The 14,399-nt window shown below is 44.2% G+C and overlaps 1 long non-coding RNA gene across 1 annotated transcript; it reads right to left on the bottom strand.

Annotated features, from left to right (window-relative positions):
- Positions 1-240: 240 nt before the first annotated feature.
- Positions 241-14,371, bottom strand: LOC122206195. Its single transcript, XR_006196381.1, has 3 exons — positions 14,316-14,371; positions 13,944-14,090; positions 241-1,270 (listed from the first exon to the last, which is right to left on the bottom strand). It is a non-coding gene; the product is annotated as an uncharacterized LOC122206195 (long non-coding RNA).
- Between the last annotated feature and the right edge of the window lie 28 nt (positions 14,372-14,399).

Below are 14,399 nucleotides of genomic sequence, written 5' to 3'. Positions count from 1 at the left end.
AACAAGACAGTAAAACAAGAGTTTTTGTTTTGTTTTAAAAGGTAGAGACTTTAATGGGGCGCCTGGGTGGCTCAGTCGGTTAAGCGTCCGACTTCGGCTCAGGTCATGATCTCGCGGTCCGTGGCTTTGAGCCCCGTGTCAGGCTCTGTGCTGACAGTTCAGAGCCTGGAGCCTGTTTCGGATCCTGTCTCCTTCTCTCTCTGACCCTCCCCCATTCATGCTCTGTCTCGCTCTGTATCAAAAAATAAACGTTAAAAAAAAAAATTTAAAAAAAGGTAGAGACTTTAACATCTTTTGTATATGTAGAGAACAGAGCCAGCAAAGAAAGAACTGAGGGGGCTTAGAAATGACAGCTGATGGTGTGTGGACAAGAGGAGATCTGGCATGTATAGAACCAGGAATTCCCTTTCCCCTGGGACAGAAACGAAGGACGGGTTGGGGGCCCGCCAGCGGCCTCTATCATCTTTCCAAACACAAAGAGCTGAAGCGCGACCTTTCCAAACTGCTCTTTTCAACTTGCCCTCTTCCCCAATTTAATTTGGTTCCACATTTGTTTACAGACCCTCTTCACTTCTGCCCACTTATGCGTCATCTGTCAACTCCTCCCTGTTCTGGATCCACCTGCAGCCCCGAGGTTTTCCACCGGCCTAGTGTATTACCATGGCCAGTTGTCTGGGATTGTCCTGCTCTTTGATACCCAAATGACAAACTCTTGCATCCCGTGGAACTGTAGGGATTCCAGGCTTTTATCTGCTGTCTCTGAGTACAGGTGAGGATCCTCATGGAGTGCCCTCACATCTCACAAACTCTTAGCACCCTACTTCTGTAGCTCAGTTCCAACTGGTCTAAAAATTCCAAAGATGGACAAACCTCTCCCTTTTTTCCCCAAAATATAACTAAGAAATCTGAAACATTTTATTTGAAGGCTTAGGGATAACAGAAAAGAATGACAAGAAAGTAAAAAAGTGTTGTAACTCAAATGTCCAGGCCATTTTGTTCTTGCTGTACCTTGAGGTCATTTTCTCAGATGTCAGAAAAGCAGATCTCATTGCAAAAGCACTACTGATATTCCTTATCACATAGAAAAATCTGCTAAAACCCCATTTGAACACTTCCGTACTTCCAACCAAGTTTCTGTCCCCATGTCATTTCTGTCGTTTCCCTTCTCTGTCCTTGCAGAAGGTCCCTCCCACAGCGCAAAGTCTCTGGCCTTCCGCAGGGTCCTCCAATCATGCCACCTCAGGAGAACAAGAGCTGGAGGAACAGAGGTCTGCAAAACAAAAGCCCCAGTTGTTACCTAAACCTGACCAAGCGTCACTCCGCTGTACCTGGAAACAGAATAGGAGGGTTTTTCAAAGTTTCTCTGCTGATCCCCAGCATCAGAATCTCCTGCAGTCAGGGAATCAAACCAAAACGATTTGACTTGTACTGGTTTTAGACAATTGCTTCAGGACATTATTATGAGTCAAACACTTAGTTTGGGGGCCAAACTGCATTTACATCTATATATGTACATAGCCTTATCACCACTACAGTTTTATTGGTCTCCTCACGGGACTTCCGAATTTACGAAATAGTGTTATGTGGGAGATTTTATTTACCTGTGGTTGGTGCCACCTAGTGGACATCATCTCCTAAACAGCTTAGAGTCTCGGATTTTTATCTACCTGGCGAAGGTAGTGATGAAGATGAAGGTGGCTAACACCAAGTTTTGTTTTGTTTTTGTTTTTTGTTTTTTGAATGTAGGGCTCCACATCCGGTGCAGAGCCCAATGCAGGGCTTGAACTCACAATCCTGACATCAAGACCTGAGCTGAGATCAAGAGTCAGAAGCTTAACTGAGCCACCTGGGAGGCCCAAACACTCTCGGTAAGTTTTCTATTATTTGTTAGGCATGGTGTTAGAGGTGATGCTAATCTATTTAAATTCATCGGCTCATTTAATCTCCAAAACAAAACTAAGAGGAGGGAACAACTATTCCCATTTTGCAAAATACAGAAACTGAGACAAGGAAAACTTGAGAGTTGCCTCTCAGGAAGTAAATGGCAGAGCTACAATTCCCGAGTCCAAGCCCTTAACAACTGAGCCAAAACACCGAGTAAATTCTATTAATGAGAGATTTCAGTACAATGTGTGTATATATTGGGAGGTGATGTTGACGGTGTGGGGTAGCACCTAGGAGGTGGCTGAAGACTTAGGTACGTAGTACTTTGTTAGGTACTAACACATTCCAAGGAAGTAGCTCAGTTGTCCCTTGAGGCATTAAGAAGGGGCCAAAGAAATGTCCCGCATGGGCCACTGGGCAGACAGGATTCATTCTTCTGTGTCCTAAATTCCTCTGGTGTCCACGATGCAGGCAGACCAAGCCATCATTTTTATTGCCTTTCATCATGAGAGAGAAGCAAATATTCACAGCAAGTGGGACAACTAAAGTAGGGTGAAGAATGATGGATAGTCTCCCTCCCCACACATCAAATCAGAAAGCTCAGACGCTGACAACCTGGTGTCTTTATTCCTGACAAGGGAAGAGTGTATCACTCTCTAGCATCTCAGTGAGAAGTCCGATGCACTCATGAGGACTTTTTCTGTGGAGCGGACCTTATGGTGCTGTCAGGGCTTTTCTGTGTAACTTGGAAAAGTTAGGTCATTCCCAGATGTCTTCGTCAGCTGGGGCTGCCATGATAAAATACTATGGCTTACACAGCAGAATTCATTTTCTCACAGTTCTGGACGCTAGAGGTCCGAGAACTGGGTGCAGGTTGGTTGGGTTCCGGTGAGAGCTCTCTTTCCGGCTCACAGAGCCTTTCCTGAGTGCGTGTACCAGGAGAGAAAGAGAGCAAGTTCTCTGCTGTCTCTTCATATAAGGGTACTAATCCCATCACCAGGGCCCTACCCGCAGGACCTCAATCTAATCCTAACTACCCTTCAAAGGCCCCACCTCCAAACACCATCGCACTGGAGGATAGGAGTTCAGTATGACTTTGGAGAGGGCACAGATATTCAGTCCATAACATTCTGCCACTGGACCACCAAAATCCACATCCTTGTCACATGCAAAATACATTTATTCCATCCCAACAACTCTCAAGTCCTGCCTCATTCTGTCAGCTCTGAAGTCTAAAGCCCAGAGTTGCATCCAAATATCATCTAGATCAGGTAGGCGTGAGCCTCTAGATAGGATTCATCCTGAGGTGATATTCCCCTCTGGCTGTGAACATGGGAAACCAGACAAGTCACGCGCTTCCAAAACACAATGGGGGACGGGCAGAGGACAGACATTCCCATTTCCAGAGGGAGAAACAGGAGAGAAGGAAGGGGTGATGGGTCTCAAGCAAGCCCAAAACTTAGCCAGGCAAACTCCATTAGCTCTTAAAGCTGGAGAATAATCTGGGCGCCTGGGTGGCTCAGTCGGTTAAGCGGCCGACTTCGGCTCAGGTCATGATCTCATGGTCGGTGAGTTCGAGCCCTGCGTTGGGCTCTGTGCTGACCGTTCAGAGCCTGGAGCCTGTTTCAGATTCTGTGTCTCCCTCTCTCTCTGACCCTCCCATGTTCATGCTCTGTCTCTCTCTGTCTCAAAAATAAGTAAGTGTTAAAAAAAAAAAAATTAAAAAAAAAAAAAAAGAAAGCTGGAGAATAATCCACTTTGGCTCAATGCTCTGCCCACCCTCCAGGTCCACTGAGGTGGCAGTGCCACCGTATCACCGCCCCCCCTCCTGCTCCCCCCCATGGAGCAGCCCTGCCCACGTGGCTCTCCGTGACTGCACTGTCCATGCAGCACTGCTGAGCGGTCCCGCCCTTTGAAAACGAGGCCTTGCCTGTGGAGTAGCAGCCTTAATGATCTCTGAAATCCCGTGCGGTCCTTCTTCCCTGTTCTTGAAGGACAGCACACACATCCATGGCCAAATGGCTCCATGGTCTCGTGCTGTAAATCCAAGAAGCCCGACAGCCACCCCTCATTCCATCTTGTCTTCTCCCTTCCCTTCCGCTCACGCCAGCAGAGCCTCTGCTGGTACAATCCCATCTCTACGTGTGGCTTCTGTTGAGACGGCTAAGTCCATGAACTGTTGTACCGATGATCTGTATCTAACGGCTGTTCAGCCGCACCTTTAGTGATCACTTCAAAACCAGTTCTCATTTTACGCAACACGGACAGGCTGAGAGCTTCCCAAATCTTCCTTTTCCGGTTCCCTTTTGCCTAACGACTCCATCTCTCTCATTTTGCACGTCAGTCACTAGGAGCAGTCAGGAAGAAGTGAGCTGCTCCTTTCATAGCTGCTTGGGGATCTCCTGAGCTAAATACCCGGTCTCATCACTTGCAAGTTCCACCTTCTACGAAACACCCAACCACAGTCTAGCCAAACTGTCACTTTACAAAGGATTGCCTTTTCTCCTGTAAACGTATTCCTCCAATAACACGTTCATTTGTCTGCGACCTCACCAGAACTGCCCTTAGCGTCCATGTGTCTACTGTGCACTTCAAAGTTCTTCTAAAGCTGCCAAAGCCACTTCTGCCCGTTTAGGTATCTGTTACAGCAGCACCCACGTCCTGATACCTAAATCTACACTCGTCAGCTGGGGCTGCCGTAACAAAATACGGCAGACTGGCTGGCTTAAACAACAGAAATTTATTTCCTCACTGGTCTGGAAGTCTGAGATCAGCATGCCAGCATGGTCAGGCCCTGGTGAGAGCCCTCTTCCTGGCTTCCCTCTCACTGTGGGCTCACGTCGCCTTTCACTGGTGTGTGTGTGACGAGGGAAGGAACACACTCTCTGGGGACTCTTCTTGTAAGGATACTGATCCCATCATAAGGGCCCCACTCTCATGACCTCATCTAACCTAATCACCTCCCAAAGGCTTTACCTCCAAACACCAACACACTGGGGGGTTAGAGCTTCAACATTTGAATCTGGGGTGGGGAATACAAACATTCAGTCCCTAACACCAGATATTATTTTAATTGCTTTTATTGCTTACATTTGTTTTTATTGCAAATGAGTCTGTCTCATTTTTTTCTAACTTTTCATTATATAGTATTTTAAACACCAGAAAAGTTGAAAGAACACAACAGTATATCACTGCTTAGATTCATTAATTACCACATTTGCCATATCTATACGTCTACATGCCTACCTGGCTACATACTTCTTTTCAAAGTAACTTGTGGACATCATGGTATCCTATCCCTGTCAGCATACATCTCCTAACCAAAACATCATTATTACACTTAAGAAAATAATTCCCTTATGTCATCTTTCAGCCAAGTCATATTGAAATTTCCCCAATATCTTTTATACCTGTTCCCCTCTGAATTTGGATCAAATGAAGACTTAAAAAAAATTTTTTTTTAAATTTAAATCCCAGTTAGTTAACATATAGTGTAATAATGGCTTCAGGAGTAGAATTAGTGATTCATCACTTACATAGAACACCCAGTGCTCATCACAAGTGTCTTCCTTAATGCCCATCACCTATTTAATCGCTCCACCCACCGCCCCTCTAGCAACCCTCAGTTGGTTCTCTGTATTAAGAGTTTTATGGTTTGCTTCCCTCTCTGTTTTTGTCTTATTTTTCCTTCTCTTCCCCTTGTTCATCTGTTTTTTTTTCTTAAATTCCACATATGATTGAAATCATATGATATTTGTCTTTCTCTGACTTATTTTGCTTAGCATAATACATTCTAGTTCCACTGGATCAAATGAAGCTTTAAGCATTGCATTTAGTTGGTTCAGCTCTTTAGTCTCATTAATCTGAAAAGCCCTCCTACACATTTTCCCCCCATGACACTGACTTTTTGAAAAGACAATGTGATAATAGCTTTGTGACCATGTTAACTCTTTGGGATATACAAAAATATTTGCCAGTGAAATGGGGGAAATGCTGTTACAAAAATACAATGCATACTTAACTGGCCTCAGATTTAATTTAGGCTTCTCACCTGAGTAGAATCTGAAAGCTTATCAGTTGAGATGCCTGGGTGGCTCAGTCAAGTCTCTGACTCTTGGTTTCAGCTCAGCTCATGATCTCCCGGTTCATGGATTCGAGCCCTGCTTGGGGCTCTGTGCTGGCAGTGCAGAGCCTGCTTGAGATTCTCTCTCTCCTCCTCTCTCTCTCTGCCCCTCCCCTGCTCGTGCACACACTCTCTCTCCCACTCTAAATAAATAAACACTAAAAAAAAAAAGCTTATCAGTTGCAGAAACTGACATATTATTACATGGTGAGAATACTGGAAAACACATAATTCTAGAACTCTGCCTAAATTTACCATAGTTTTAAACCAATGTTCGCTGATGGTTCGGCTTATCAAAATGTGGATGAAAATTTTTAAAAATCCAACCTAAAAAAATTCTCAGTGCAGAAAAATATGAAGTTGCCAGAATCACTCAAAATCAGTCTACCCATAAATAACTGTTATTGCTACTAGGTAAACAGCACGTGTAGCTATCTATACATCTCTACGGGGAGATAGGTAGCAATACTTTTATAAAAATAACATGGTACTCTATATTCAATGCAGGGCCTGTGTGACCGTTCCTTGCCCTATCAGCACAGGGGTTTTGACCCTACCAGGCTGCATATCCCAGGCTCCTACGTTGGCTAACATCTGGCTGGGGTCAATTAATGAAAGACTGTTGGGAGACCAGAGGGCACAAGAAAGAGGGAAGTGAGGGCTCTATTCTTGACAGTGGCTGTGTTTTTTCTAGCTCTCTACGATTCAGGTAACGCTGCTTTCTCCCCTTGTCCCCTCAGCCTACCCTCGGTGGCTTCTGGCTCTTGTACTAATCACCAGATTATCTCATTGGTCGTATTTAGCTTCTTAGATTTTCCTTTACCTGTATAATCAATTCCTTGCACTAAATTCCCTCACTGAAAATATTCAAAGCAGTTTCTGGTTAGACCCTGACTGCTCTATGATAGATGCCATTTTTAATGAAAATATTCTAATTTTAATGAATTTTACTTGAATTTGATGCAACAAAAGAACATGAAGTAGAAAACTTTTTCCTTTAACGTGAAGGGTGTTGTGTTCTAAAAGCTTTTTCTACGTTAAGAAAGGAAATTCTGAAAAGCTGTCAGAAGTTGGAGTTGTTAGGCTTCATATCTTTAACTACTTTCCAATTTTAGACAGTTAAAGTAGACAATTCATGAAAACTAGTATTCACATGCTTTCTGTGACCTCTTCACAATTTTTCAGTTATGTTTATTTTGCTCAGGTTTATAACATTCGTATTCTATTCTGTAACCATAATTTCCATAGTTGCTCAGTATTGGTGAAGATACATATTCAAATCATTAATTCCTATTTCACTTGGAATTGGGTTTCACACAGGCAAGTAGGCTTATTTACTTTATTCACTGATAAGATTCCTTTTTTTTAATTAAAGAGTTTACTTTTAAGTCATCTCGACATCCAGTGTGGGGCTCAAATCCCCAACCTCAAGATCAAGCGTCACACGCTCCGCTGACTGAGCCAGCCAGGTGCCCCATGTTCACTGATATATTCAAAGCAGCTAGAAGAGCGTCTGACCCAAATAAATACTTGTTGAATAAATTATTTACCAAAATTATTCACTTTCTTAGTTTTAATTTCCCTCCTAATTGGCCGGACTTCATGGTTGTATATGTTGATATGTATAAACACACACACATAGTTTGTCACTCAGGAAAAACTCAGGCATGTAGTGCTGTTTGAGTTTCTTCATGTTTGAAGACCTAGGCTGTTGTCTTCTGGCATTAGTGTTCTCTGTTCATTTTATTGAATGAACTCTGAATACAGTCATAATAAGCTGTTACTAATTCTTGACAATCCTACTGGTCAGTGCCCTCCTATCATACTTATTTTATACTGTAAGCTTTTATCTAGTTGTTTGCCACATTTGTGTGCAGAACTTCTAAATGTTTGGTGTTTTTTTTTTTTTTTTTTGACAGGGCCACACTATCTTTGATGATATTCTTTGGTAAGTCAAAAAATATTTCGTAAGTGCCTTCTGCTAAATACTGTGTATTATGTGCAAATATAGATAACCGATGGACCCTATCCTCAAGGAGCCTGTCCCTGGAGGGTAGATAAAATATGCCTGCTGCTATAGTATGAAGCAGAGTGAGGTCTTAGGAGAAACACAGTTCCTGGATGTTTTGAAGAGACGGTAATTACCAAGAGGAATGAAGGAAATGAACACTTAGAGAAGGCCTGTTGTCTGGCAAGTAAAGGCAACATAAAGAGCCTTCATAGATGTTATCTCCTTTGATCTTCAAAACAATTCTGCAAGAAAAATGATCATTATCCCCATTTCGGTGACACCGACATTGAGGTTAAGTAGTTGTCCAGTATCACACAGGGAGAGTTGAGATTTGGACCCAATTCTGCCTGATTCCAAAGCTCATTCACTTTCTCTACTATATATATTACTTGTGGCAAGAATGTCAGAGAAGGCTTGATGAAGAAAGTGGCATACGAGCAAGAACCTTGATGGGTAGGTAGGTTTTAAGGTAGGAGTAAGAATTCTAAATCTACACCCGGTGTTTTCCTCAACTGAGGTATAAGTGAGTGTTAAATCTACTGTCATGAAATTGTTTTTGTTCACGGGGAGGCCCAGTTCTGAGGAGGTAGCTATTACCAGTTACAGGAAAGAAATTCCCAATAGCCTTGTTCTTGAGCTTCCTGGCATTCTTTGGTCTTGGATATCTATCTTCTTCCTCCTCACCCCTCTGCACAGCCACACAAGAATTAAGTCCTCCTGGGGTTAAGATTTATCCTTCCTCTCAGACGTTTCTAGAATAGCATAAATTCTTCAAAACACCATGGGAGCTGTAAAGCAGTGGGTTCCAACTTAAATTCCAAGTCATTAGTGCACTTTTAGACATTTTAGTGAGTCATAACCAGCATTTTTTTTTTAAAGGGACAGAAGAGAAAACAAACAGCACAGGGAACTGCATATAGTTACTTATAACATTTACATGTGTGATATGCAGGTGAGTTTGTTTATGTACTGTGCTATGATGTAAAGTACATTTCTGATAGTGACAGACTCTTGTTTAAACAGTAACAGGGCCTATTTACAAACCATGTACACCAGGGAAACCTGAAATCCTTTTCTAACTGGGATGGAGGCGGCAGCTGGGCTTAGGGTCAGGGAACCCTGAGATGACAGCTTTCTCAAGTCTAGGAAAGTTATCACAGACTGCTTGCTTAAAAACAGGCACAGCTATCAAGCAGTGTTAATATCCTAAGCATTCTTTCAAGAGTAAGTTGAACAGAAATGTAGAGGACAAGAGGCAATTATCTCTTAGTAGAGGCTCTGGAGGGAGGAGTAGGTCCATCTAGCTCAAAGGTTACCGAGTACAAAATGTGCCTTCTCAGAAGAGAGAGGCTGCAGGACTTCTTTAGATTAAAGTACTCCTCTCTGAATGGGTATATATATTTCCAGAATGACAGTGGGGAAATGCCTTCAATCAGCAATATTTAGTCCTTGTTAGTCTTTACTTCCTTCTTATTCCCTGAATCTGTCTCTTGCTCAGTTTTTGATGGTGTTTGGAAAGCCAGCTGCCATATTTGATAAGGCTTGCCTGGGGTAATATGGTATTTAGGGTTCAGTTCCAAGAGCCTGTAGGGAGAGGAGGAAGCTGGGACTGTGTGGGGCTAGAATTAAGGTTACTAACCCGATTTAATTAAACTGCTTCCAATATAGAGAAGTCAGAGTCTTAGCTAAACATCAGTTTTGCTTTGTGTGTGTATCAGTATGATGATAGGTGCAAATTTGCCCTAGGAACTCTATCTCCGAAACCTATCGCCAACCATTTTAATAGGTAATAATAAAATTGTAGCTAACATTTAATATTCATTTAATAATGTGTCAGCTGGTATGCTAAGTATTGTCTCATTTAATCTTTACTATCACCTCAAGAAGCAATGACTCTAGCTAACTACCCTGGTAATAAGAACTACTATTTCGTGACGGCCTACTGTGTGCCAGGAGGTACTAAGTGCTCCAGATAGGTCAAAACATTTAGTTTTCACAACTCGAAAGATAGGTGTTATCATCATTCCCATTCCACAAAGGAAGGAAATCAGCCACAAAGATTAGGTAATCTGCGTAAAGTCTCACAGCTGGGAAATGACGGCTCTGGACTTAGAACCCCCGGTTGTTAACGCTCAAGTTCATCTAGCCAATCACTATATTCTACTGCCTTTCCCGTCTACTTCTGCTAATCCAACTTGTTGATGTATAGTGGACACTATCCTGATCAGTTCTTCTCTTACTAACAGTCCATTCATACTTACTAGCAATTTGGACATCACAGGAGTCTCTGGCTGGCTACTTGGTCAACTGTTCTCTCTCTTTAAGATTTTGTTTTTAAGGAATCTCTACGCCCAATATAGGTCTCAAACCTACAACTTTGAGATCAAGAGCTGCATGCTCCACCGAGCAAACCAGCCAGGCGCCCTAGTGAACTGTTCTTCTCTTACAGGCAATAGTATTGATTCACTCCCCTGCCCACCCCACCCCCCCAAAAAATTTAAGTTCTGCTCATTGTTTTCAAATGTATCTTGCTGAACTATGTTGCTTATATGAATGATATACCATGTTAGGTTTTGTTTATGTGCCTTTTTTTTTTTTTCAAATAAAAAAAATTAAGTAAACGCCACACCACAGGTGGGACTTGAACTCATGACCCCGAGATCAAGAGTCACATGCTCCATCAACTGAGCCAGCCAGCCTAGGTGTGCTTTCTTAACTGTTACTCTGGAATCTTCTCAAGGTTCTGCATAAGCACACCTAATTTTCTTTTTTAGTACTCTCAAGTGAGGACCAACAACACAAGTCAAGCTGATCGCTGTCCTCTACAGAAGTTACAATAATTCTCTGTGCTCTCGCTCTCACCTGTTTCATATGCCTTATTGCTGTCCTACTCTCCAAATCCTCCTCATTCATCAAGGCTCAGCTTAAATCCCTCCAGAGTCTACCTAACTACCCTTGGTCCTACTGCTCATTATTTTCTCTGAATGTATGCAGCACTGCATTCCCTCAAAACACTTAAATTATATGTGTTTTTAATTATTTCTATAAATGCTAGCCAGTGTAGTCGTTGTAGGGACTTTTATTTAATACAGTTCTTGCCCTTTGCAGTGTTAGGCACAACAGGGTGGTATTACTGAAAGAGCATTAAGGAGACATCCTGACCTGGTATTGAGGAGTCTCAGACAAGCTCCTGGGAAACAAGCTCTCTGCTACCCACTGTACTTTTCTCTTAGCATAAACTAAGTGCTATATAAATGACAGGCTATTAAAACATCTTAAAAACATCAGCTTATAAATGATGGGCTGGCAGACAGTTTGTCCGTAAGATGAATATCCGCACCTCAGTGCTTTAGATCACCCATTACTATGATGTTTTGTTTTTATAAACCTTAGGGCAACACGATGCTACAAAATGAATATGAATGTCGGCTTTTTTTGTTGTTTCAAATCATGCTAATTTTATTTTTATTTAATGTTCTCCATTTTATAAAAGTTGATTAAGTAACAATCAACATAATGATAGATTATTACATAGAAGGCACATGGAGGGGATACTAATAAGAATGTCGACTTTTAGGGGTGTTTGGGTGGCTCAGTTGAGCCTCTTGGTTTCGGCTCAGGTCACGAACTTGCGGTTTTGTGGGTTCAAGTCCTGCGGTTGGGCTCTCAGCTGGCAGCACGAAGCCTACTTGGGATTCTCTCTCTCTTCCTCCCCCACTCACGCTGTCTCTCTCAAAATAAATAAATAAGTAAACTTAAAAAAAAAAAAAAAGAATGTCAGCTTTTAAAGAAATTGTGACTGGTTATAGCACAGAGATCACTAGCAATGGATACCAGAGGGCAGTAATAAAAGTGTAAGTACAGTTTCACTTATCGGTTTATGTGAAGAGATAAATTTGTCACACTGCTACTGCTCTGGTAAAATGAGGCAGCTACAGCTAAGGGGGTAATGAATATAGAACACAGATGCTGCAAGCAATGCATGAAAGCAACACATGTCAAATAATTCGACAGATCTTTACCTAACATTTTATCAACAGGAAATCTAATAAAAGAGTGTCCTGTCAGTAAATTTTCATAACTTCACGCACCATAAGAATGCAGACACAACTTCTGATTTACAGACTAAACTATGTAAAATATACTTTGAAGCCTCTTTTTTGCTCTAATTCTTAAATATGCTTTTTTGCTCTAATTCTTTAAACATGAGCATCAGCAGACACGAATAATATCATTATGAACCTGGGTTTGCATTAATCTGAAGTATGGCTGACAGGCTAAATATGAGAGAAAAAAATAAAAAGAGCGCTTCCTAGGTGAAAACTACCTTCTTCTATACCTCAAATAGGTGAGAAATGACCCATCGTATCAGCACTGTATTTAGAGAAGTGGGAAGGTATGGTTAAGCTTCCTTCCTCCAAACCTCCAAAACAAAAAATAAGCCCAGCAATTGAAAGCATCTTGGAAACCACTTACTAATACAGAAATCTACATGTAAACAAAAGCAGGGGTGATTCTGATTCACAATGGTCCTTGGTTGTAATTGTACCTAAAAACTTGTTCATAAAGCTTCAGGTGTAGCAGGGCAGTCTTTTTAAAGACCCCAGTACAACACGCCCCAGATCAGCACAGAGCACTCATAGTGCTGATCTTTATGACTCCAAGCTGTTACTGCCTAACTACAGATACAACGCATCGCTGCACATACTTAATCCAGAATTCGGCACCGTGACAACATCTGTCAGAGGGCAATATAGTAATCTCCTATTGATCCAGGAACTCTGGCACCGAAAGCGTGAACAACCCAAGGTACTGATGTCGTCACCAGGGGACGACAGGAATAGAACCCAAATCCCTAGGCTCCCAAGCTCGTGTTTTCTACTAATTGTGCTCCTTTCTACTCATCCGAGAGCATCAAGTGTAGAGGGCTGGAGAAGGGAGTGGACACAAATGAGCCAAATCGGCGAGGTGGAGACCGCACTGAAGGTCCCCAGGAACCACTCTATGGTACTTCCCTTTGTTTTGGTTGAGGACGATGAAGGCAGCCGCAGCCACAACCCCCGGGGACCAAGAACTGGAACTAGGTACTGCCTGTTGTGCTAACTCTCTCTTCCTCATTTTAGGCCTTTCCTTTTCAACCTCTCCCTTCCGGCCAGCCCTGCCGTTCCCTCCACCTCACGCCGCGTCCGTCCCGTCCCCCGGCTCCGCGTCGCACTTTACAGCCGGTGTCCCCCGGGGAAGCGGCAGCTGCGGGGCACTCACCCGCCACCCGGCCCTAAGCCCAGTCCTTAGGTGGTCGCGGGGGTTCCCAGCGCCACAACCGTTTGCTCTAAAACAAAACAAAACACACAAACGAGTGCTAGTCAAGCATTTTGTGTTTCAACGATCAGAAACTTAATTAGTGGGAACGGGGGTATATACCAAGTTGGCTCTGCGTAGCTGGTCAGGACAAAGCAAAATTTAGACAATACGCAGAGAGCCTTTCTCTTCTCTCGTAGCTCGACCATGCCCTGGGCAACCTCCCACTGGAGGACGCCTTCCGGAGCGCGCGTGTTTACACTTTCCCTACCCTGGGTGCAGGAGACAGCGCTCGCGCACTCCGGGGGATTCCAAACCGTTACTCCGCCCGCCGGGGTGGGACCAGCCCAACGGCCGAGCCTGCGCAGTGAGCCTGGCCGGCCCCGGGGCCCCAGCGCACTACAAGTCCCAGAAGGCAGCGCTCCCCGGGGGCGGGCGGCCGCCTTACCTGCCGCGAGCTTATGCCTCCGGCTGTTACCGCTCTCCCCCTCCCCCGTTCCCGTCGGTCGCCTTTCCACAGTTAAAGGCTACTTTCTCGTGAAGCACGTGAGGAAGAGTCTTAGTAACCTCGACCTGGAAGCTCTTCGCGTGTCCTTTCTCTCCCCGAACTATGCCTGACTCCCTCACCGGAGTTGGGTAGTAGACGAGAGAAGGAAGCTTTCGGAGGCCAAAGCCGAGGCAACTTGGTCGCACTTCCGCCTCCCGGGCTCCGGAAGGTAGCGCGCACGCGCTCTCTGCGACTCCGGCGCGGTTGACTTCCGCTCCCACTGTGCCCTGCGAGCCGAATCATGGATCACACTGGTAAGGAGGCGGAGGCAGTGGGGGTCCCAGTTCCATGCCCCCTTGGCCGGCCTGGGACTTGCTGCCCAGTGGGCAGAGAGGGGATACGCTCGCCCTACAGCACTGGGGTCTGGCGGTGAGAAGGAAATCTCACAGACCCCTCCCTGTGCCCGGCAAGGGCCTGCTGCGTCCCGGCCTACCCTCCGGTGCGGTACCTACCGCCTCGGTGCCGGCAACAGCCACTTCTCTGGTTCTGCTGAGCTCCCAGCCCAGACGGTGGGAGGCGGGGGCCTCGTGGGGAGG

The sequence above is a fragment of the Panthera leo genome, chromosome A2 (assembly GCF_018350215.1).
Source record: "Panthera leo isolate Ple1 chromosome A2, P.leo_Ple1_pat1.1, whole genome shotgun sequence".
In the NCBI taxonomy this organism is placed as follows: domain Eukaryota; kingdom Metazoa; phylum Chordata; class Mammalia; order Carnivora; family Felidae; genus Panthera; species Panthera leo.
The sequence above is the reverse complement of the archived record's forward strand: the minus strand, read 5'-3'. Positions and strand labels throughout refer to the sequence as shown.